This window comes from Pteronotus mesoamericanus, unplaced genomic scaffold (assembly GCF_021234165.1).
Source record: "Pteronotus mesoamericanus isolate MK-2021 breed Mesoamerican mustached bat unplaced genomic scaffold, CSHL_Meso_final contig_56, whole genome shotgun sequence".
Lineage (NCBI taxonomy): Eukaryota > Metazoa > Chordata > Mammalia > Chiroptera > Mormoopidae > Pteronotus > Pteronotus mesoamericanus.
This window is the reverse complement of record NW_026555201.1, coordinates 2,951,449-2,974,658: the sequence shown is the minus strand read 5'-3', so window position 1 is coordinate 2,974,658 and position 23,210 is coordinate 2,951,449. Positions and strand designations below refer to the sequence as shown.

The window sequence follows — 23,210 nt, the reverse complement described above, 5'->3', positions numbered from 1 at the left end:
AATAAGCTGGCTCCAGCAGTCTTCCATCTCTTTTAGACTCTGGCACTTTAGAGTTCACAGGGTAAGTCCACATCTCATAAACAAAGTGAAGTAGAGAAAAAACAAGTGTCAGCTACCCAGGAGTCTTTATGCTGATTAGGATACTTTTTCAGCAACAAGTCAAGGGCAGATTTCTGGGACATTGGAAATGCCGTCCATGACACTTCAAGAACAGGAGCGGATAGCAAAGGTAAGAATGTCTGGCAACTGTGTTCTTATCATTATTTGTACAATCGGGTGACACACAGTATACTTGTTTCACAGAGGCAGCGAACTTAGCCTCTGAATGTTTGTAAATATTGGCACATATTTTTCTCTGCATTCCTGTTTTTAACCTTGCCAGGAAATCCCTCTTACAAGAGATTGTAAAGGAAACAAACAAAAAAAAGGTAAAAGTCAATGTCAAATTAAGGTAGAGAAAGTTTTATTAGTAACCACAGGCATATTTGAAACAAAAATTATACTGAAAAATTAAGAAATTGTATGGTTGTGTCTTTTTATTTTCAGATTTCTAGGGATTTGAGAAACTTTTCAGAAATGTAAAAGGGGATGGCTGTATAGGACAAAAAATGTATGATTTTAAAAAAAGTTTAATTCTTTTATGAAATAAAGTTAAAAAATCATGGCACTTCAACCACCTCATATTATTCTGATGACTTTTAATAACATGTAGAGGACATGAGAACCACTCCCTTTGAAATCATTAATGATTTAATTACAAAAGATGGTCCTTTTAAGGAACCAAAATATTCATGTAAAAATTTTCTAACCCTGATAATCAATCTCGCAATAACATATTTGTTTAATTCAGGAAAATTAATAATCTTCAGTAAGATTATTGGTCATAATCCTAGTAAGTTTTCAACTTGGGTCTCTAGTTCCAGTTTCGTGAAAGAAACCCAATGATACAAGAAAGCCTGAATTTCTGATTTGCACAACTCATCTTTGTTTGGATTATTGGATTTAGAATCTTGGTTTCAATATACTACAATCTATATGCAATACACTGTCTTAAAAACAGAGAGATAGTCTGTGCTCTTAATCTGTCCCTAAAAGTATTCAGTTAAGAATGGAGCATTCGGTAAAGGTTTAAGAGGGTCAAATATATGGTGTGGGAAGGAGACTGACTTTGGGTAGTAAACATACAAAGCAATATACAGAAATGTATTATAGAAATGTACACTTGAATCTATGTAATTTTATTAACCAATATAATCCCAACAAATTTAATAAAAATTGTTTACATGGAGATTTCTTGTTTTCCCCATCAGCTCTTATAAAATACCGTTCAGTAGGTAGTAATAATAATTGATTATATTCCTACACTTCAATGTTTGGATATCTTATTGAAGTCAAGTAAGATGATATTTCAAATGCACAAATTATATTTTATTGTCAACTGCAAAGAAAAGTCCCACTCTATTTTAAGAGTATTGACACAATAAAGCTTTGATAAATAAAACATAATGTTCAACTCAGCTGCCTCACATTTTGAAACATACAGTATCTCAGTCACATATTTTGAGGTTATGTGTTACTATGAAAAAAACAGATTTTTAAACATATATGCTGGAATTTCATGATAGCACCATCTTCAAAGTTCCTATCATTAAGTTATGGCTAGTAGCTTAAATTGCTTATAATGAGGGCCTTCCCAAGTCCCTTTGAAATGGAATTTAAGATGGGTTTTTACATTGAATTTCAAATCATAATGAAGTTCTACTATTTTAATGAAACAATTATTAATAAGATTTTATTTTGTAGATTCCTTCCTTATTAAGGTATAAATGGAGCTGAATGTACTTGCTTAATCAAGTATTCAAAAATAAAATAAAACAAAATATAACAATATTTAAATCTCAATTATTTAGACATAGGCCTAATGCACTAGTGTTAACTACGTATGTTTGATTTCTTGGCCTTACATCAGTCCCAACATAGACAGTTCATAGGGTTAACATTTTTGAAAAAAGGATTATGTATGTGTACTAAATCAGAATGTTTGAGGCCCCCAAATTCATATGTTAAAATCCTAATGTCCAAAGTGACGGTTTTGGGGAAGTGGGGTCTTTAGGAGGTATTTAGGTCATGAGGGTGAAGCCCTTGTGGAAGGGATAAGTGCCTTATTAAAAAAAAAAAAAAAAAAAAAAAAGGCCCCGCAGAGCTCCCTGATCCCTTCTGCCAAGCAGGAATACAATGAGAAGTCTGCAACCCAGAAGAAAGCCTTCATCCAACCACACTGGCACCCTGGCCTCAAACTTCCAGACTCCAGAAGGATGAAAAACAAATTGCGGCTGTTATAGCTACCCAGGCCATGATATTTTGTTATAGCAGCATGAACAGATTAAAACAATTTGGTAAAAGAGCTACATAAAATTTTGCCAACATTTTTTTCCAAATTCTTTGAATTGTCTTTTTTTTTTTTTTTAAGAAAACTTTCCAGGAGTGGATTTTGGTATTTACAGACATGATTTATTTAATTAACACATTAAAAAAGAATAGAATGTTAAGAATTTCTCTTTTATATTTCCCATAATTTCTCTTTTCTATAAAATGTGTGTGCAAAGAAGGAGAATTCAACTCTATCTGGAAAGACTACATGAAGTGGAGGGAAAAAAATGTAGATTTTGGAAATAGAGCTTTGTTACTTAACCCATCTGAGACATCAGGCGCTTCATTTCCATCCTAAATTAGTTATAGGGCTGTTGAGACTTTCAGGAGCTGATGCAGCACAGTCCCCACAGCCGTATCCCTGGCACAGAGTTAACCCTGAATATGTCACCGGTCTTCTCGTTCCCCTTTTCCAACTCCAAACACATGAGTCGGTAAATCCTTTTGAAAATCCTTAAGACTCCAAGATAATACAAAAATTACCTTTTCAAATTTAGATTTTGTAGACCTCAATATCAGAAGGTATAGCTGAGGGGACATTAAGCATTACTGCTTCAAGACAAAAGCTAGTAAAATAAGAGGTCCAATAAAATGTGAAATAATTTAAAATATCTTATAGACTAAAGAAGTTGGATGGGATATTCACACTTAAATGAACGTGAAAGACCAAATATACATAAAAATGTTGATCATAAATACTAGAGTATCCTAATGAACAGTAATATTAGGTTTCTAAGCATTTAAAGTCATTTTTTTCATTGATGCTAGGTCTATAGAAGTGTCTTTTCCCTTTTTCTGGAAACATTTGAAAATAAATGTAGGTAGCGTGCCCACATATCTCACTGAGATCGAGTAACAAATCTGTTATTGATAAAAATAAAATTTAAAGAAATGTGCATGTCTCTGCACTGCAGTATTTTTTTTTCTTAAATGAAAACATATGTTGTTTAGAAATTAACGATAAAAAAGGAAAAAATATTTAGATGAGCTTCAGATCTGTAAATCCTCCTAGAACAGGCCATTACCATTACCATGTGTAATTAACATTCTCCCTGCGGCACAAGTGGCCAGATTACTCTCCACTGAGATGCTAATGTGGCCCAAGGGAGAGGGACTTATATTTTCTCACACTCCCTGAGGTGTCTTCTGAAACATTCACCTTTTCCTATCTGCTTATTATTCTGTCATATCAATTAGGGATATGCAAATATTTCTGCAGTACCTGCTGCTTTTTAAGTTCAGGAAAAGAAACAGGTATTAACTTGCACTGATTCTTTTTTCTGTTGAGAGAGGCCATCCCTTTAGGAAAATGCATTCAAGCACTTTACTGCCACATTGAAAAGACTTTGCAATAAGAAACCGGGACCTATATAAATATTAGAAAAAGGAAGGGGAAAGTGAACAATACAAACAACTGAATGTTTATAAGCAAGGAAAAGAAAGAAAAGTTGTGGATAGAATGTGACAGAAACAGAAAGGAAGCAGAGAAAAAAGATACACTTCTGGTCAAATAAAGCATCAGTATTTGTAACAAAAATTTGCAGAAGCATTTGTAGTGAAAAGCAGACTCAACTTTCATAAAAATATGGCACAATGTTTTTAATAGAAAAGTATTAAGTTACACTAGAACAAATTGGCAAATTCTTCTTTTATTTATTTTTTTGTGGTGGTTGTTTTCAGAGTACGTTTATTAAAGCTGGAGACTGTGAAACAAGGGAGGCTTTAGGTAGAAGCCACAGGAGAGAGCCTGGGTGGGCTGCTTTGGCTCTCTAGAGATGCTACAGGAAGGAAGCGAGGCAAGGCATGGTGCTGTCAGCTCAATGGAGAGCCAGAGAGAGGGGCCTTGGAAGCAGATTCAGGGGATTTGCCTGAGGTTAGCTGCTGCTGCTGCCCATTGGCCCTTCTGGTTGCAAGCCTTGCGGGGTCTCTTAGAGTTTAGGAGACGCACGCCTGTGGGGGAAGAAAGGCGGGGACACACTCCCCAAAGGGACAGTACAAATTTTTTTATTAAATTTTTGGAAGTCCATTCCTATCTGTATCTTACGGCCAGAAGTTTCTCTTTTTCAGAGTCAATTTCTTGGTCATATTGAATAAAAAGAATCTATTCATTCGTATTGTAGTCTTAAGTCAATCATTTTTCCATCTGATCCTAGTATTCTCTTCTATAAATAATAATATTTACGTCATTGGGCTACTTTTTAAATTTTTTTAATGAGATAAAGCACAAAAGCTCTTGGAAGAGTGTTGTCACTTAGTTGTGTGCTCAATACTAGTATTTTATTGTAACTAGTTATCAGCAAAAATTATTAGTGTATGTCCAGCATGTATGCATTTTTATCAAGGTAGTAACAACACTGGAGACAAAAATATATATTCTCTGTCCTCAACAGAAAATACTTAATCATTTTATCAAATTAGTAAATATTCTAGGTCAGTTATTTTCCACATGGACTATAACTTTAGTATCACAGATTATAGAATAAAACAAAAATTTTATTTTTAAGCAGTTCACCAATTGATTCAAATGTCTCAAGTTGAGGAACCACTGTTCTAGATAAACACTGACAAGAATATTCTCATAGGCAAATGGCTATAATGTTATATGACTCATACATGGTGATATGATTCTTATGCTTCAGTAGGCTTTCATATTTGTCATTGTGTTTGCTTCTGCTTCTGAGTTTCTGGCACTTACAATGGCCATCTCTTCATCTCACTTTAAATATTACTTATACTTCAGCTCCAAAATATTTCCACTTCTTTCATTAAAGTCTCCTTTGATTCCTCTATCATATAGTAAATCTCCTCTTCCAAAATCGTAGAGCCGAAATCAACAAATATCATTCTCCAAAATGCCAGAGAGTAATATTTTAGGCTTTCCAGGCTTAGTCATAGCTACTCTGGCAAAGTTGGAAAGCAGCCACAGAATATATTGGTAACTATATTCCAGGAAAACCTCATTTGTAAAAACAGACAGCTGGCTGAATATGGCCCAGAGGCTATATTTCATCAGCCTCTATTGTAGAAGATTGCTGATCTCTACTATTTATTTTGACAAAATCCTTTTCTGAATTGACCTTTAAATAGTACATGCACAGAGTGTATCTCTGAAGGTACAGTCTCTTCAGAAGGTCAGAAAAGATGTTTTATACATATTTTTTCAGGACTCTGTGCAGCATATTTCACATAACAATGCTTAATTATTTACTGACTTAAATTGATTTAAGATACGAGAGTAAGATCTAGTTGCCATTAGCATCTTACCTGCATCAAAACACCTACTGAAGCAGTGACTCAGGGTCCTCTACTGGGCAGCCTCACCTTGCTGAGCCCTTACTCTCTCTGTAATGAATATAGTATATCTTGCCTGGCAATAACAAGGATTAGAAACATTTTATATTAAAGATCAAGCACATAAGAAATATGTGAATTGTACCAGTAATTATGTTGGCATACATTTTGGTCTTAATATGAACAAACATCTCTAAGTCAAGATAATAGAATGATTGTTGTCTTTTTCTTAGTGATAGCTTTTAAATGTGCTTCTGTGCACCACTACAACTAAGTAAGGAATGTTCACCTTAAAATTCCTTTGGGATGTAGTCCCAATTAACATTACTAACTTTGTGGCTAAATGAAAAATTCAGCACAGCCCTAGCTGGAGTGGCTCAGTGGATTGAGCATCGGTCCACAAACCAAAAGGTCACTGGTTCAATTCCTAGTCAGGGCATATGCCAGAGTTGCAGGCCAGGCCCCCCGTTGGGGGAATGCAAGAGGAAACCAATCAATGTTTCTCTCACACATTAATGTCTCTTTACCTCTCTTTCTCCTCCTTTTCTTCTCTCTAAAAATAAATAAATAAAACCTTTCTTTTAAAAAAAAATCAGCACTTAAATATTTTGGCAACATTAATACCAGTGACTGAATGTGCCAAAAACGAGGGTTTTTTCCATATTGGGAAGAGACACATTATTGTAAAGTCAATGAGTTTCTGTTGATGTTGCTTTATAAATCTAATTAGTTCAGGCTGTGAACAGCAACATTATAAACACTTGTGCACAAAATAAAATTCCTCAAGAATAAAAAGGCTTTGTCAAAAACACAGATAGTAAAAATGAGCAAAACAATTACAATTACCATTCATCAGTACTGACATTATTTATTTGCTCTCCAACAACAACCCCATGATATAGGTTTTATTGTTTACATTTTTCAAAATGAAGACATTGGGACCTACATGTTTTACATATTTTGATTTTGGTTAAACAATTTATACATTAATAAGTCAAAATTCCTATGAGTTCTATCTGTCTACAGAGTCTCTGGTCCAACATGTAATGGAGATGGAGAAAAAAGAAAAAAAGGGAACTAAGAAATGGAACAAGCTGCAGGGAAAAGATGACACTGGATATCTCCAAGAAGTTAACTCAAGAACAGAGATTGCTTAACCTTGCTTGGCGAATATGTGCAATTATTTGTGTGACTGAAGACTGGAAGGAATTTGCCCATGCTATTCCCAGGCATCCCTCCAACACCTAAAATGGTGCCTGGACACTAGTTTGAAAGAATACACACATCCCTCTGTTCACTGCAGCAACATTTATGATAGCCCAGATACGGAAGCAACTCAACTGCCCATCAATAAATGACAAAAAGTTGTGGTACATATATACAACGGGATATTACTCAGTCATTAAAAAGGAATGAAATCTTACTATTTGTGATAGCATGGATGAACCTAGATGGTATTATGCTAAGTGAACTAAGTCAGGCAAAGAAAGACAAATGCCACATGATTTCACTAATATGTGGAATCTAAACAGCAAAATAAATGAACAAATAAAATTTAAACAGGCTCCTAGATACAGAGAACAGACGGATGGTTGCCAGAGGTGAAGAGAATTGGGGGGCTGGGTGAAAAAAGTAAAGGGATTAAGTACAAACTCATAGTTACAGAATAGCCGCAGGGATGTGAAGAATAGCATAGGAGCTACAGTCTGTACTATTGTAACAACTAGGTATGGTGCCAGGTGGGTACTAGAAACACTGGGAGAAACACTTTGTAAAGTATACGATTGTCTAACCACTATGCTATAAACCTAAAACTACTATAAAATAATATTGAATGTAAACTATAATTGAAAAATAAAATAAAATAAAATGGTGTCTGGAGCACAGTGGGTGAATAAACAGTTATTAAAGAAGAACTGTACTCTCTGGATTGAAATATATGAGAGACTATTTAAAATCCCCGTTCCTTACAGATATGGCATACAGACATCCATGAGAATTCACCAGACCCTGCCCTGTTCATCCCCCCACACCCACAGGCTGGGGCTTCCACGGGAGTCCCACTGCACCGTGCACGCTCTGCCCCTACCACCTTTCAACCAGCACTGGAGGGATCATTTTCTGGACTTATTATTCAAGCCCTACTGGTTCTTCAGCCTAAATTCACAAGAGGTCATTAGTTTCTCTAAGCTTCTTTGTTTGGTTCCGGATATATCTTCTAAACAACAAGGAAGCCTTATCATTCTGCTGACTCTATGCTTTAACAGTAACTCATTATAGCTGACTAGTTTTTTTGTTTGTTTGTTTGTTTTTAACATTTCTCAAACTTCCTCCCTCTGGAATCTCTTAAAATCTACTGTGTCAATGAATATTTTAAAATACTAATATTGAAAATGTATTTTGTGGTTAATAGGTTCAAATCAAGATCCATCCACTGATGCATAACCTTGGGCATGATACTTAAACCTCTGTGCCTTAATCCACTCATCTGTAAAATGAGAGTCATAAGGTTTAAAGATTAGATTAATTACAACATTTAAAATAAACACATAAAAGGATGCTTTGCATATCTAAGTGTTCAATAAAGGCAAGGTATTTTTACTCAAAGGTTATCTCTATAGCTTAACCTAATAGCCTCTTCTTTGGTCTAGTATTTCTAACTTCGTGTATCATACACATATGTACACATGGCACGTTTGTCATCTTACTGGTTATGACAGTCGTCTACAAAGTTGGATAAGTTTACCAAGTGGCTAATTTCTAACTATAACCAAAATTTAGAGTGAGCCTTCCTGCCTGCCTTGTTCCCTCCCTCCCTTCCTTCCTTCCTTCCTTCCTTCCTTCCTTCCTTCCTTCCTTCCTTCCTTCCTTCCTTCCTTCCAGTGGTTTATTCATTTATTCATTCATTACACTGAGGGCCACAGAGGGAAAATGTTCAGCCATGAAATAACAGTGGGTTCTTCCACAGGCAGATCACCCTATACATCTTGACGGCTAGTTCCGTTATGAATGAGTTCAAACACTTTTATTCATAAACAATCATTTTCATCCTGGCTTATTCTGTGTAATTCTCCACTTTCTTAACCTTGAATACCTCTAAAAACACAGCCACCTTAAAAAAAAAAAAAAAGGCTTACCCAGGTCATGTAAAGAACAAGTAGAAAAAGAGAGTATGTTAGATTAATAGAGGAAACACAGACATGTGAACTGTCATCACATATGTACAGGCTGTCAATAAACCCAGAAGGGGATTTTGTGTGGCCCTGGAAAGCTGAGTAAGGACCCTAGGTAGAAGCAATAAGAACTGAGTCACAGTTGTAACTGGCTTAAAAAGAAGAGGCTTCCTCAGTGTTCATGCTTAAAGTAAATAATAGATGATTATTTATTGAAGATGCGGAAGAAACAATATATAAAAGTGAGAACAGATGTCCTCTAAGTTCCTTGAAACTCCACAATCCACCAATATGAATATATTAACTTTGACATCCAGAAATGTGGAGTATATGAAGAAACTGAAGACTTATACAAATGCAATTATAATATTTAAAACAAATAAAACAGGTTACAAATGCAATGTTACTGAAACTTTAGAAAAGTTTCTTCATCTTATCTGGGGGCTTCAGAGAAAAGTTGGAGGTGGTGTTTAAGCTCAGCTTGAAGATGACATAAAAGTTAGATATGGAAATAGCAAGAAGTTAGACCACTTTAAGAGGAAAGAACAGTATGACCAAAGGTATAGTGGTGTGGATATGAATGAGGCCAAGGGGAGAGTTCAGTTTGACTTGAGTACAATGGCAGTGGGAGATGAGCCTGAAAAAAGCTTTTTGGAATAACAAGGACTGAAATGTTGGTCCTTCGACCTCGGTAACAGGAGTCACTAGTGTTATTTACATGTAGGTAAGGGAGAACTACTTCAGTTAGAGTATCCGGTGGCACATTCAGAATTCACGTGTACTAAGGGACTAGAAGTGAGAAGACCCTCTAAGAAACTACACAGCATGACTCTAGAAAATACATCAAAAGTGCCTGACTCTGTGGCAAAATCAGAAAAGGGGAAACGTTGGACATGCCAATGTCAAGCCTTAGCAACTGACTGTGAGGGGATCCTCAAAATCTTGTAGGCTAGAATGCAGTAAAATATTAAAACTAATAAAAGTAGAGGGACAGCAGAAAGAAGGAAGACACAGAAAGTCCAGAAGAGACCACAGGATGTTGGCAGTGTTAGCCACAGTAAAGGGGAGCTGTCCAGCAAGGCATTTTGAAAGGTCAGCCTGGAGTTTATGTGAAGGTCAGGGCTGAAGAGAATGACTTGGGAGTTTTTCCTACTGAGGTGAAAGCCAAGGCCAAGAAAGGATGAGTTTTGCCAACTGATAGAATATACACAGAAGCAAAATTCAAAACAGAAATTGAGGAACACATACTTTAGAGAGTAAGAGGTGAAAGGAGAGCCAAGCAAGCTGCAAATGAGCAGTCAGAACAGAAAGAGGAGAACACAGAGGGCAGAGAAGCCAAAAGTGGAGTCTGAGAAGTAGCAGGGGCTAATATTTTCCAAAGGCTGTTAAGAGTTTAAAACAAATGAAGATTTGGTCCCTAGGAGATTCATGATAACCTGATTATTAAATGTTAATACTTATATATACCTTCCAAGAAAGACCTTCCTGCTTCAAATCAAAGTATTTTCGCATGAGATTATTTTTATTACCCTTCGAAGGAAAAGCAAAACAATTTATTATTTGAAGATACTTTGATCTCGAGGATAATTTTCTTAAACATTCTTCATATGATGCTATTGGACAATAGTTCTCAACCACAACTAGTTCTATTCTCCCAAGGGTTAAATGGAAATGAGGAGGCATTGTAGGTAATTACAATGACTGAGGGAAAGCTGCCAGCATGAGGGGTACAGAGGGCTAGGGACACCACAGGTCCCATAATGAAAGAGGTGCGCAGTCCCCCACAATGAAATGACATCTGCCGAAAATACGAAAAGTGTCACCTGCTGAGAAACACTGTCACATAAAGCCACTTATTACTAAATGGACTTTGGTATATTTGAGAAAAATTGATAGAACTTCAGATTCAGAAATCTTGAAGAACTGATTTTAAAATAAGGTAAATATCATTAATGTAGTTCATCCCTTAGAAGCTTTTAAAGTACCTGCGTATCTTTTACTTTTACTGTTTATCTCTACCTCATGTAGTTTCAAATGAAATAGGTCTTCAAGTAAATTACTTTGTAGGGTGGCTTTTTAAAACAAATTATAATTATTCTACATATTAACTCTAATCAGAATCTGAGTAGTGGTATAGATAATTAAGAATACATTTCATTGTATTATTAGGAGAGGAAACAGCCAATTTTTGAAATAAAATGCTTTTTTAAAAAAAACCAACATTTTATACAGATCTTTATTTATTTAAACAATTGCCTCCTTTTGCATTTACCACTCATATTAAACATTTTCAATAGAAAATTGACATCTTAATGCCTAATATTACAAAAAATGCATCACCAGTTTAGACAATTGAAGCACACAGATATTTTTGTTGTAATATTCTAACTACCCAAAAGTTTTAACAAAAATATCTTATACAAACATCTTGTAGCTGTCACTCTAATGTCCTGTAAGAGTTTTATGAACACATTTGGGATTCAAAAGATATTAATTAGAACATTTGTAAGACAGTTTTGGAATTAGGACAGGAAAATTATTTTCAAAAAATATATGCCTTACTTATTAAAACTGATACTTATGTTTATGAATAGGTCTGGAGCACCCAAGCACCCATTAGCACTGTCAAGTTGGACTAGTTTCATTATAGTTAAGTTAAACTTATTTAACTTGTTTTTCCCCCAATGTTCTTGATTATTAGAGTTTATGCTTAAATGCACATAACTTCTCATTTACTAACAGCCTAATATGTGTGGGAAAGAGTGTTTCTTCCTCTAGACAATGATACGTAGTCAGCTATTCTCTCATGTTATGATTGTAGGTGCCAAGTAGACAGGGCACCGGGGTTCACCATTTAGGGGGCCAACTGAGAAAATGAAGCTTTCTCTAAAATTTCTCTAAAAGTTAAAAAAGTTCTTTTAGTTACCAAGACTTTGTGCAGTTGTTTTTTAACATGTTTCTTGACAGCTTTGATCCAAACCGTGTTGAGAAAGTCTACGGCAAACTAGGATGACCTCTCAGACAAGGGGAATCTGTTTGAAGGTTTATTATGCAATCTAACACTGTTGTGCTATCTAACAGGAAACTTACATTTTAAAAGGTTCCGCAAAAATCTGTTAACAAGAATGAGCCAGTGATCCTTGTGACAATCTAACAGACATAAGGTCAAATATTTAATACCTAACACTAGCTATCATGTACTGAGTTATTTCAATTTATGTGTTCTGCACAGTGCTAAATATTTCACGGCATTGTCTTGTTTGATATCTACAACCAACACATGAAACTGACTATGATCTTATTTTTACACATGAAGAAACACAAACTCATATTTACTCATGTTCTTGCAGATGAAATAACCAAAGTTTATAGAGGTTTAGCAACTTGCCCTCGCTAGCAGTTGGCAGAGCCATGACCTGGCTTCAGAGCTGTCTGCCCTGTCCTGCTCCAGCGACCTTTCCCCCGCCAGCACCCGAGGCCCAGATGAACCATACTTGGTCTCTGCTCTCAAGGACCACGTCACCTGGGAAGAGGTAGAACACTAACCCAGATAACTGTATATCCAGCTTAAATATAATAATTGGCCTAAGATTAGTCCTGATCAAGTTAGATGAAGTTCAGGTGAACACAGATTACTTCAAAATAAAGGCACTGAGAGGTTTGGGGGTTTTTTTTTTTTTGGTTTGTTTTTGTTTTTGTATGTGAGGCATGGCTTTTAGGAGAAGAAGGGAGATAAAGGACATAAAAGAACGTAACTGTTATTTTTACCATAGTTAGCTAGATATTAATAAAAGAAAGAGAGTAACGAGAATCAGACACTGAGCCTGTTTGTTTAATCAGGAAGCTATAGCTTTGCACTCCTACGCAGGGAACCAGCAATCTGTTTCTCTGACCCAAGCCCCACAGATCACTAGGAGAAGTGTTAGGACGAAAAAGGGGGAGGTAGGAACATGCCCAGTAGAAGTCAAAATGGTACAGGGGAAGGTGTTTGACCATAGAAGTCTGTCAATCTAACCTGGGAAAGGGATTATTGGTAAAGGGGTGGACCTATCAGAAGCCTGCAAAAGCTTGGGAAGTTGAGTGTTTTTTTAAAAGATTTTATTTATTTATTTTTAAAGAGAGGGGCAGGGAGGGAGAGAGGAAGAGAAACATCATTGTGTGGTTGCCTCTCGAGTGCCCGCTACTGGGGATCTGGCCAGCAGCTCAGGTATGTGCCTTCACAGGGAATTGAACGGCCAACCCTCTGGGTCATGGGCCAGCCCTTAATCCACTGAGCCACACCAGCCAGGGTTGATAGATTATTTTGAAAAAGCTCCTTGTTATAGCCCCAGGGTAACAAAGAAGCTGCCTCTCTCTCTCTCTCTCTCTATCTCTCTCTCTCTCTCTCTCTCTCTCTCTCTCAGTGACCCACATTCATCCTCTGCTCTCATGTGTTTTCTCTCCATAACCGTGTGGCCCTGGATACTGCAGCACTGTACTAAGCTTTAATATGGCACTGGATCTCTGGACATTGGTCCTTTTCTTGGCCCTGATTTTCAATGGCAAGATGGGCAGAGATGGGACACTGGAAACCCAGGAGGTTCACTCTATTGATTGTGCATTGATCACCCACATAAATTTACCACCAGACCTCATCTTCCCTTGTGAGTCCTTGCAAGAGCTTTTCCTTATGACACCACAAGGATCCCACTTCCACCAGTAACAGTATTGTTTCATGCCATTTTATTTGTCAGAGTAGAAGACACCTTACATTTGTTATCTTCTTTGTTGTTCAGAAAAACCACACATGTATTACTCCATGTGGCATAAAATTAATTCAACTAGTCGGTCAATTTAAATTTGAACCCAGAACCCCTGAAGATAACCTGTCCTTGTTTGTTTGTTTGTTTCTTCCACATTAAGTACATTTCTTTTTAGTATTTACTGGGTATATGCAACTTTTGCTAATTTGTCATCCCAAAGAAAGAATAAGTTTCTAATTTCTACAAAGTGACTAGATGCAGGACAAGGCAAAGGAATCCTCAAAAGAATCCCAACTATTCTATCACCAGGAAAGACCCCTGTGGGACTTCTTGACAGATTTACAGTAGTAGACAAGAAAGCAGATTCATTCTCATTGTCCCTCCTTCTTTCCTCCACCTCTGTTTCCCTCCCTCTTCCTTCCTTTGTTTTTTCTACAATCATTTCAGAACTATTATGTGGCAGGTACTGCACTGGGAATAGAGAACCTGACAAAGTCCTCATCCTCATTCAAAGTCATCCAAGGCAGAAACTGTACTATTTAGTGATTCAAGCAACACTGCCAGAGTGCTTGTCCCAGCTCGGCCACTTAACTAGCTGTGCTATTTGACCAAGTTACTTAACTCTCTGTGTCTAAATTCCTCTCTTTGGCAGACCACATCAAAGGGTGATTAAGGGGATAAAAGGAGTTAAAATATACAGAAAAGAGTAACACTAAGCCTGAAACATGGTGAGCATTGTACAGATGTTGTTATAATTACTATACTCTTCAGCTTCTTAGAGGGAGTGCACTAGGCTGTCTTTAGTCTTTTTAGCCTTTTGTCTTTTTGTCCAAAGTCTGGGAGATATTACAGCTCAGCTTTTTCTCTCAAAAAGTAGAAATCAATTTATTGGCAAAGATAATCTTCAGGGACGGAGTGTCCTCTTCTCATAGCTAAGAGAAAAATCCTCCATATCTATTTTATGAGGTTGCTCTCAATGGGCAAAAGAATGCGGCTAAATATACAGGTTTCTAAGTCAAGATACCCTTCTCAGATTTGCCTGTTAGCAGATGTGACAAGCATTTCTTCAACACCTAAGTCCCTTTCATGTTGTTTGGAATAAATATCTGTTCCACTGAGAAGGAAACTGGTTGAAAGCAAATAGTGTGGGAGTTAGAAAAATTGGATGACTAGATGTACATTTTTTGACAGCAGAATTCCAACCTCATTCATCTTGGTAAGTACAGTTTATTGTATGGAATGGGTTTAGGGGTTTTAAAATAGCTCATCTCTATTTTAGGTGTTTTCCGTACAATTTATTTCTCACAATAGCACTTCATGGTTGGTACCACCAACCCAGTTGCATAGATAAGAAAATCTAAGGATGAGATTGTAAAGTGATTACAACCTTACAAAATGCAGAACTATGCCTGAAATCTAGGTCTAACTCTAAAGTTAGTTACCTTTTTCCATGTGAATGTCTCAAAAAAATGTTCAGTGAACAAATACATAACTAAAAGAAAATGCAGGAACCCTTTTTCACTGTTGGTGGGAATGCAGACTAGTGCAGCCACTGTGGAAAGCAGTATGGAGATACCTCAGAAAATTAAAAATGGATCTGCCTTTTGACCCAGCAAACCCACTTCTGGGAGTATATCTGAAGAAACCCAAACTACTAATTTGAAAGAACATAAGCACCTCTATGTTTATTGCAGCATTATTTACAACTGCCAAGATATGGAAGCAACCCATGCCTATCCACATATCAGTGGATAAAACAACTATAGGACATGTACACAATGGTTTAAATAATACTCCACTGTAAAAAAAAAAAGAAGAAAATTATATCCTTTGCAACAGCATGGATGGACCTGGAGAACATTATGCTAAGTGAAATGAGCCAGTCAGAGGAAGACAAATACCATATGATTTCACTTATATGTGGAATCTAATGAACTAACTGAACTAACAAGCAAAATAGAGACAGACTCATAGAGAGCAGGATGATGCTATGGGAGGTGGAGGGGAGGGTGCGGACGAATCGAGCAGAGAGGAAAACGGACTCATGGACACTGACAACAGTGTGGTGATTGCAGGGGGAGAGGGTATAATGGGGTAATGGACAAAATACAATAAAATTTTTTTAATACTTCCTGTTATTTCAGATCCATGATCCAAAAATATGACTCTGGATAAAGGGTATTTTTTTAGGTTACTTTGCTATCCTTTCTTACAGGAGAGCTCAAGGCCAAAAATATAAGTCACATAATATAAAAGAGTAAATGCATGTCTAGAAATAAACTCAGCATTTATGTGAAGACTCACTGACTGGACATTGGGAAAAGAGGCATTTAAATTTCACATAACTTACCACAATTAAAACACTCCCTGAAAGAAAAAAGCACTACCTAAAATTCCAGACGGTTGATGTGAATTTCACAAATATCAGTCTTTACTTGATGAGTTATCATACAAGACACTGAGTTGCTTAAGGTAACAATGTCTCCCTTTCACTGAGATCAATCAAATGCCAGCTCACTTAGTTTGCTTTAGATGTGATGTCAGAAGCACAAAGTGGAGCTAGGATTGCTTCGCCTAGGTTAAATAAGAGAGTCACTTTGCTCAAGCCTCATCTACTCCCTGCAAGCCACCACCCAGCTCAGATTTTTCGGCCATACTCCCTCAAACGGATATTTAAATACTTGTGGTTCCAATGACAGAGCACTTTGCAGCCCTCTCAAGCTCACAGTTTTGGTAGAGCCATAAAGCGCCCAATGCCAGGAGAGGACATCTGGCGTCCACTGCTTTCTCCTGCCCAGCTTTCTTTCATATAACTCTAATCATTGTACTCGACTTTATTCCTCTGATGCATCTTTTATTAGATCTAGGAACAGAAGAGGAGACGAAATACTACCTTTTCTACTAGTCCAACCCACTCTCACTCAACCCAGCCCACTCAGCACTGCCTCTGCAAAAATGGAGGCAGACACTTGTAGAGAAACCCCTCTTCATTTCCTCTCGAGTGGTGCGTGTGTGTGGGTGTGCGATTTTAATATCCTTGGGCTAGACCACAAAACGTCCTTGTTAGCCCTACCAGGAAACCGGCCCTTGGTCACAACTGTCCTTGCCAAACCAGTCTGTGCTCGCTTTCGCGAGAAATGAAGATGAAAAGCAGATGGACAGAGCAGCTCCGGAAGAGCATCCGCTGAGGGACTGCGGGGGACACCTGAACTGCCGCCGCCTCCCTCGCTACCCGCCTGGCCTGGCACCCCCGGCTTGGCGCAACAGACTAGGAAACCCAGTGTGAGACCCGGACGCAGGCCCTCGGGAAGTCTCACTCTACTTCTGCCCGTCCGCATACCTCGCATACCTCGCACACCTCGCCAGCACACACCTTTCCTTCCGCCTCCTACCCTACCATGCTACCCGGTCCGAAAAAGAAGGAAAACGGCCCCCCCAGGTACTTCGTCCCCTCCTAGCCTCTCGGAGCCCCGATCGTCTGCTAAAAGACAAGACACTCTTTACGCCCTACTCTCGCCCCCACTTCGTGCGACAGCCCGGCCACCGGATGCTCACGGGCCCGGGGCGGGATGCTAGTGAGAAGTGCACTGGGGACACGCCGGTCAGGAAGTAGCTCCGAGAGACTGTGGGCCAAAGAGAGGTTGAAACACCGCGCCAAAAGAGCCTCGGTGCAAAATGCCCAGATCGTGGCCACCTCCTGGCCGAAAGCACGCAGGCACAGGGGGCGCTCCCTGCCGGGAACTCCTTGCCCGCCTTTCCAACGGGCGCGCCCCGGGCCCGAGCCCGAGCCGGAGCCCCGAGCCCGAGCCCCGAGCCCCGAGCCCGGCGCGCCCCCCGCAGCTCTTGCGCCTCTCTCCACGCACAGGTGACGCTAGCTTTCTTCGGGTGGCAGCTTTGAATTTTTATTTTTTATTATTTTGTCTATATAAGGGCTCACTGGCGAACTGCGTTTGGGGTGTTTGTCACAGGCGTGCTAGTAATTTTCACACATCTTGCGGTTCCCGGGGCGGCAGGGTGCGGACGCACTTTCGCCTTCCTTTCTGAGGGCGCCTCCCCTTCTCTTCCTCCTCCCATCCTCCCGGTGAGTCCTTTACCTGGTCTCTGGCACCGGGTGAGCGCCGCAGCTCTCCGTTCCCTCCTAGCCGTAGCCGGTTTGCCTCGCTGCCACTGGGTGAATGGAATTATTTATTTATTTTTTGTCCCCTGAAGCGTCCTGGCCGGCTACAGCCAGAGGTGAAGGAAAAGGAGGCGGCGGCGGGGACCGGGGGAGGCGCGGCCGCTGAGAGCCAACGCGGGGGCCGAGGAGCGCGCCTTGGGAGGGGCAGGGGTGGATGCGCTGGTGAAGAACAGGGCTTTGCCGGACTGGACGATCGGGGCGGGGGGGACAAACTGCCACCCTGTGACTCAAGGAGGAATGAGCATGCTCCAAATGTCTGTCAACACTGTAGTCACTTTCTCCTTGGCTCGGGTGACTCCACTTCAGGTTTTAGTTTTCACCAAGCAAGAAAGCCAAAAGTCTGGTAGAAAGAAAAGTTGTCCAAGATTGGTCCGCACACCCCGTCTCCGAAGTACTTCGGCACTTAGCTTAGAAGCCAGGCGTGCAGTAGCTCCGTGTAGATACCCCCGGGAGTTATGCGACCTGTAAAAACCTGAAAAAGGAACAAGCCTGGTAGATTTGAGGGCGACTGGAAGATTCTCTTTGTGAGCTTGAAGGGCAAATGTTGGATTATTTTTCAATTGAGGTCTTTTGCGGGGAGGGGTAGAGCGGGAATGGCAGTGTTGGAGATTTGGCTCACCAACCAAATCACTCTAAGGGAAAAAATAAAATTTTCACCGTGGGAGGAAGAGTATAGAAAATAGCACAAGAGCGCTGGCTGGGGTGGCTAAGTGGACTGAGCGCTGGCCTGAGAACCAGAGGGTCCCCCTTCCTCCCGCGTTGGATCCCCAGTCAGGGCACATGCCTGGGTTGCAGGCCATGTCTCCAGTAGGGGGCGATCAAGAGGCAACCACACATTGATGTTTCCCTGAATTGGTATTTCTCTCCCTCTCTCCCTCCCTCCCTTGCCCTCTCTCAAAGTAAATAAATAAATTTGAAAATAGATAAGAATAGAAAGTCGTTTGTAAATAATCCCTTTCACTTCTAGTTTCTCACATCATTTAATTCTTTAGAGTAGGATTTAGTTATTTGACAATGAACAATGCTAGGGATAATGTTAATTCCGCAGTCATTGGTTTGGCTTCTTCTACCTTTCATTCGTCCCTCCCCCGCACCTCTTGAGAGTGTTTCTGGGGAATTAGAAAGAGGAAGGGCTAGAAATGAACTCTTAGCTTGGTTTCCTTTAGTGTCTTGAAGGTTGAATTACTGTTTAGAGAAAAAGAAACTGTCCAGAAGAATAAACACAGACTTGGATTTGAGAACTCATATTCCAGTTTTTCTGTCATTTTAACTGACACCGCACCCTATTCCTGCCTCTAAAAAGTGAAAATGATAAAATATTACATTGATCCTGATAATAATATAACTTCCTAGAAGGCTACCTTCTTTAAAGATAAGTTTGCTAAAATAGAGCCCAAAAGACAAAGAAACAAAATAATAGTGAAAAAAATTACACTTACTTAAGTGAGCAGAGGTTCAGACTGAGTCATCCCAAGATGTGTGTCTGTCTTGTACAAAGTGTTTTGAGCTAAAAGCAACTTTAGCCACAGGCTCCAGAGAAACTTCTGCCCCTAGCTTTACTTATGACAATATGATTAGGGCCTTTTCCCATGGTGATTATCAAAGATAGCCCCTTTTGACCTATCTTTAGGGCAGAGTAAATTTCTATTTACTAAACTTTTGTCTTTCTCATCAGCCTGCAATGACCCTTCAAACCCCAAGGTGCTTTATCCCATCCCTAGCTCAGGATGTCCTGTATACATGGACCTGCCTTTGTGTCTCTGAACCCCTTGTGCATGTGGGGTTTCTGACTCTTTTATGTATGCGGGGTCCCATATATATGTATATATTAAATTTAATTACTTTCTTTTGCTAATCTGTCTCATGTCTATTTGATTGTTATAACAGCCAGAAAAGCCATGAGGGTAGAGGAAGGTTTCTTTCTCTACATAAGGGCTTATCATTGTTAGGCAGTGTTCTAAGTACTTATATGGATTACTTCAATTAATACAATAACCCTATGACATTATTTACCTTTATGAATTTGAAGACAAATTAAGTCACTTGGTTAAATTCACATTGCCTTACTTCTGCCATAGCTAGTAAGCTAGGACAAAATTTGAATTTTACTGCCTGAAGCCACAAAGTAGAAATAATATCCACTTTTTATCTCTATCATAAGATTTAAGTGAGATGATATATATGAAGTGAAATGTAGAAAATATGAGATAAACAAATGGTAGATATTATTAGTAACTTCAAAAGATTTGGAAGACAGTTTCACAGAGAGAGTGATAGTTTGGAAACTAAGGAACTCAAGTGGAAAATTCTGGAAAGAACTTAAGATTTTTTAAAGCTAAAATGTGCAAATTGACAAATGCATAAGATTATAGACATTTGAGAATGACAGAAAATCTAGCAGTGACAATAAACATTTCATTTTCATTACAAAAGAATATTATATTAAAAAATTAAGACTCATATTTCAAGGTCATCCTCTTGTGTGTTTGCTAATGACATTTTTCCTGCTCATTCATTACCATTATTTCAAAGATAATAAAAAGAAGAAGAAAGACCATGTATTTTTCTGAATTTTGAGCCTATTCTTCCTTTTCCATCTCTTTGATTTTTATTTTTTGTCCTGTATTTTTTACAACTTAATGGCCTTGGCCTATTTAACTCATTGCCAAATTTGTAAACCTCACTATCCATAGCATTATACCATAACTGTAGCATGATTTCTTTTTAAGTCTTGTTTTTCCAACAGTTATAACTCTGGATCCAATGTACCTACTGTCCCAATGTTAGTATTTGGAGCTTCACTGCTGTATCACCTTGTTGCTGTGACTGAGCATGCTATGTAAATATCTGGTTGGATTAGAAAAGAATCTGAAAAGAGAATTAGATAACAGACAATAAAGCCAGTCAATTTATCCTGTAACTGTTGTCTTAATATTGTTCAGATATTGAGAAAATATATATGATTTAAGGAAAAAGCAAACCATATGATCAGAACTTGAAATGCTTTTGATAAAAATGTCTGTCTTGATTTCTTTTTACAAGACGTAGGAACAATGAGAGAAACAAAGTATAGCAATATACTCAATATTCTAGCAACTCATCTTCCACAAATAAGCAAGCTAGGGAATACATGCATACATAACAAAAACTAATTAAGCACAAACATCTTGCATTATATACCTGCAGCCTCATATTCAAGGTTTTCTGACTCTTCATTTCTCAGCCATGCCATGTCTTCTCACATTTTTCTCTGTTCTCATTCCCTACATTTTTCTCCACATCAAATTTGTGTAAACTATTTTTTTTTTCTTTTAAGCCCAGCAAATATGTGATTACATCTGTATTATATTTCAAGGATTCCTTCAGTGAGAATGAATTCTATCTTCCTCTGTGTTCTTCTCTATAGGACATTCTGTATGCTTCTATCTGGGGCATTTTCTTTCTGCTTCACAGTATGACTATGTTTTTCTGTGAATTTATTAGGCTGTTGGAGTATAGAGCTGACATTTTATTCATTTCTGTAATCTTCCAGCATTCAGCACAAATTCTTGCCAACTGAAGATCAATAATGTCTGCCAAATGAAGGAAAGAGATGATAGTGTGTCGTTAAGCAGCAGATTTGTGAGAGAGGCTATTGGTACTCACGTTATCCATGATCTGCATGACACTATTTTTCTCTGCTTTTCTTAGTTATTTTGAGGCCATCTGACTAGTTTTAATTAATGGAATATGAATGAAGCAACGTAGGAGTCCAGAACGAGTCCCCAAAACATGTGCCTCAGTGGTATATAGATTGCTTTGAGCTAAAGGCAACTCTAGTCACAGGTGCAGGTGACACTTCTGCCAACTCCCCTGCCCCTTATCAGCCCAGAAAAATTTGAATTAGAGGCCTGGCCTGTAAGAGATTACCTGCAATAGCCTTTCAACCCACCGACATGGCAAGGCAAATTTTTACTTTCAAAACGTCTGTTCTTATTACCCTGCAAAGGCCCTTTGAAACTCCCAAGGTGCATTACCTCATCCCTAACTCAGAATGTCTATGCCCTTCGATCTCCTTATGTATCTCTGAACCTCTTTTACATGTGAGATCTCTGGATTTCTTGTGTCACATTTGCAGTTTCCATACGTATGTATGTATTAAATTTGGTTATTTTCTCTTGCTAATCTGTCTCATGTCTATTTGATTATTAAACCAGCCAGAAGAACCTTGAGGGGAATGGAAAGTTTGTGCCTCTCCCACAGCGGCATGTTATGTCTGGGTAACAGGAATTAAGAGTCAGTACGCTTCCTTATTTCTTGCTTGTCTCTGCTCTAATAGCCTTGTGTTTTCAGATGGAGTAGCTACAATATGGAGTTACTGAAAGATTTTTAAAAAGCTGCTTGACTTGCACTGGACTTTATGGGAGCAAGAAACAATTACTGTGTTAAGCCACTGAGATTTCAGGTTTTATTTGTCTGAAGAACATAACCTAGCTTATTCTGACCAATACAAGATCTTACTTAATAAGATTATAAATCATAATGGCATAAAGACCCAATGAAACATTGAGCTTATGAAAATGCTCTAATGTGTGCTAAAAATATGTATATTCTAACCCAAAATTGATATATAACAGTCTTTTCAAAACAAAACTCTGAGAAACCTAAGTTGCCGGGGGGTTGGAGGGGGGCGGGTGTGTGTCTGTGTGTGAAAACCACACAATAGATTCATTTTAACTGAAGGCAAAAGACTCAATGTCCCAATATTATTCCCCTTGGCCTGAGTAAAAAAGAACATGTACTCGCCATGCAGTGGCAGCATACTGTGTCTGAGATTGTAGCTGGCTAGCAGCTGTGAATATGATGGCTCTGACCCGGCTTCATAGAGAGGACAAAATATGAAAGACTTCTCTCCACTGCTTCTAACTTTATATGTTGAGGACACCCATACAGGCTACTTTGAAAAATCTTGTATGGAAGTATGGGGGTTCAGAATGATTAACCCCAAGATGTATCTCTGTAGCATGTAGGTTGTTTTGAATTAAAGTCAACTTTAGCTATGGGGTTAAGGTTTTCTGTCCCTCTCTTAACTACTTAGAACTTGACTAGGAGCCTTGCTCATAAGGAGAGATTATCAGAGAAAGCCTGTTTTTCTGATAAGACCCATTTGTAGTCTGTAGGGCAGGACAAACTTCTGTTCAATAAACATCTGCTCTTCCTATCAACTTGCAATGACACTTTGAAACCCTCAAGGCATCTCACCTTATTCCTAGCTCAGGATGTCTTCTGTATCCACATTCCTTTTTGTCTCTGAATCTCTTGTGCATGTGAAGTTCCTATATGTATTAAATTTGGTTATTCTTTCTTTTTAATCTGTCTCACGTCCACTTGATTATTAGATCAGCCAGACAAACCTTG

General features: G+C 38.6%; 1 protein-coding gene across 1 annotated transcript in view; it reads right to left on the bottom strand.

Annotated features, from left to right (window-relative positions):
- SLC16A7 (solute carrier family 16 member 7) overlaps positions 1 to 17,939 on the bottom strand; it is a 160,595-nt gene extending 142,656 nt beyond the window's left edge. Inside the window, exon 1 of the mRNA XM_054580019.1 lies at positions 17,731 to 17,939. The gene's annotated coding sequence lies outside the window, so the exon portion shown is untranslated. The remainder of the gene's footprint in view (positions 1 to 17,730) is intronic.
- Positions 17,940 to 23,210: the final 5,271 nt, after the last annotated feature.